This window comes from Cynara cardunculus, assembly GCF_001531365.2.
Source record: "Cynara cardunculus var. scolymus isolate 2C chromosome LG 13, CcrdV1, whole genome shotgun sequence".
NCBI lineage: Eukaryota > Viridiplantae > Streptophyta > Magnoliopsida > Asterales > Asteraceae > Cynara > Cynara cardunculus.
Window position 1 is genome coordinate 9,750,630 of NC_037540.1, and position 3,075 is coordinate 9,753,704.

The 3,075-nt window shown below is 25.5% G+C and overlaps 1 non-coding gene across 1 annotated transcript; it reads left to right on the top strand.

Moving 5' to 3' along the window:
- Positions 1 to 1,989: 1,989 nt before the first annotated feature.
- Positions 1,990 to 2,085, top strand: LOC112526197. The gene has a single exon (XR_003070529.1). It is a non-coding gene; the product is annotated as a small nucleolar RNA snoR1 (small nucleolar RNA).
- Positions 2,086 to 3,075: the final 990 nt, after the last annotated feature.

Sequence of the window (3,075 nt, forward strand, 5' to 3'; positions counted from 1 at the left end):
ATTTCATATATTTTATTTTCTATTTTTAAGGAAATTTAAATAATTTATTTAGCCAAAAAATCTTGCAGAATTCTAATCAATAATTCAATATTGTGTTTATTTATTTATTTATCACAACGAATAAATAGATTATTTTAATTTAAAAAAATTCAAAAAACGAGAATTATAGTATTCTTGAAATTGAACGTGTGAACTTGAAGAAATTTGATTGGTTTTCCAAAAATTAAGGCGGTGTTTAGTTAGAGGTATTAGACAGTAATTAATAAGAATGAAAATAAAAAGAAACTGTTTGGTTTTTCTATAATATAAGGGGTTCATTCTCCGAGAACTTCAAATTTTGATTCCAAATTAAACCGGGAGAAATGAAAATTCATTCTCATTTTCATTCCATGTCATTTTCATTTCTTTGACTGAACCAAACAACATCCCTAAGGGGCTGTTTACTTATGGCTTAATTAGGTTTATTGGTCTATTTGGCTTATTCGCATAGCTCATTTAGATTGTTTACTTACGACTTATTCGCACAGATAGTAATGGTGTGTTATCCACATTCAACCACAAAAATGACACCTCTACCTCTTATTTAAAGCACCGCCTCCTTCCCATATGAGACACCCAATTGTCGGCCTCTTTATGATTTATTGTTTTGATGTTCAAATAATTAATATTCGGAGGGGAGGGGGATTAAATCGGTCATTTATGTTATTCAGACTGTTAGTTCAGATAAAAAAAAATAAACAACAACATCCATTTATGTTGACAGACAAATTTATCCGGACAGATAAATTTATCCATACAGGACTTAATAAAAATTTTGACACTTTACATAGAATCGATTAAAAACCCGTTTAGACATAGGTTAGTCCAACAAATTATATATAATGGTTATTCATATTATATGTAATGATTAATTAAAATCATAAATAATAGATTTTTTTTAAGTTTGTTTTAATAAATCTAAATATTATAATATATATAATTATCAATTTCAAATTCCTTTAATCAATATATTATAATTTTTAACTTTTTTTTACCATCTTATTTGTATTAGTTAATACTAGAAAGTTACTCGCGTAATACAGCGAGATACATCTTGATTTTAATGTTTTGTTTTATTATCTTTCTTCATCGATGTTATAATATGGTTTTATATGGTTTTGAAAACGATAATGTTTTATTTTTGAATAAAATATAAATTATAAATATCATAAAATTTTAAAAAGAGTATATATAATATTAATATCAAATCACCTATTTAAAAATTCTTGTTTTGTGTAATTTCCTTAATTTAATTTTTTTATTATAATTTAATTTTACATAACGAAGTAATTTAATTTAGATTTAATAATATAATTTTTTATAAAGATAATAATTAAGTATTCTGTTAAAACTCAATAATTATCCTAATTTTATTTTAGATATTTTATATTTAAAAATAAGACGTTTATCTTGTATTTGATTATATTTATCTGTAGTTAGTTACACAAATTCAAACATGAAACTTTAATAAGTTGTACTTATGCACAATTTACTTGTAATATTGAATTTTAAGTAATATGCATCGATAAATAGTACTGTATGCATAAAAATGATTTTTAAGAGTTTTTGTCAAATATTTTATAATATAATATAGATAACTATACCGGACCAACCCGAACCGATAATAATCCGAAATCCTAAACACAAAATTTTAGGGCTTGATTCAAAATCCGGTGGTAATCAAATTTCATCGCAAGGAAGGTTGGAAGAAAACGGAATAGGGTAATACGTTACGGGTGGAAGGGGAGCAGTTGATAGTTATTGGGCTTAAGGTTAAAAAAAGCCCATTAGAAATCTATAAATACCGAACCTCAACATCGTCTTAAAATCATAATTCAGACTCGAACCCTAGAACCAGCCGCCTTAGCCTTCTACCCCCTCCCCTCTTATTGTTGAATGAGCTCTCTTTTTTAATAACTTGTTCCTGCTTTGATTTTTGTGGTGATGGAAGAAAATGATGATTGATTGCTTAATATTCTGACACCTCTTGTATGAGAATGGTCTTCACAAGCTGTTCGTTGAGCACATAAAGCAACACTCTGAGCCTTCCNTTTTATATTTAAAATGAGATATTTATCCTGTATTTGATTATGTTTATCTATAATTAGTTACACGAATTCAAACATGAGGCTTTAATAAGTTGTACTTATACACAATTTACTTGTAATCTTGAATTTTAAGTAATATGCATGATAAACAGTATTTTATGAATAAAAAATGATTTTTAAGAGTTTTTGTCAAATGCTTTATAATATAGTATAGATATTATACTATTAGAGATTTATTTCAATTATATTTTAAAATATTATAATTGATTAATTTTTCAAGATATCGACTAGCTTTGTCAAAATAATTTATTCATCAACTATCTTATCAGCTAACAGTAAATTTATCAGCTAGTTTGCCAAAACACAACCTATGTTTCATGGGTTTTTTCTACATTTTTTTCAATTACATTCGTTATATTTTTCGATTAATAATATTTTTTTACGTTATTTTATATTATTATTTTAAATTATTTTCTATCAAACATGAAAACGAACAATTAATTTATAACCTAACAATTAATCTTTCGTCTAACAACAACTACTTATCAAACCGGTTTGTAAATCATATATTTTTGCTTTTTTTTAAAGTATCATTTTCTTATACATTGCCATCTTTTTAACATTGAAACGTTGACTTGACTTTGCTTAAAAAATTGACTTTGACTTATCTTCCTACCCAAATGACACAATCATTGATATAAATTATATTGATTAAAGAAAATGTAATTCCATTTAATCTGATTTATCCTTCAGATTCAAAACATCTCCAACAGCTATCTTATTTTAGAATTTTTAGAGATTTGGAAGAAAAAAAACTGATCCAACAACTATGTTAAACTCTCCTCTAAAGTAGATAGGAAAAAAAAGGAGAAATATCCAAATTTTAAAAAAAATAGAAAGAAAATATAACATACATGTTACAGATGTTCTCAATAATTATCCATTTTTATCTGTATGATTTTGGGTAATTAGGTATCCACGGTTTGTG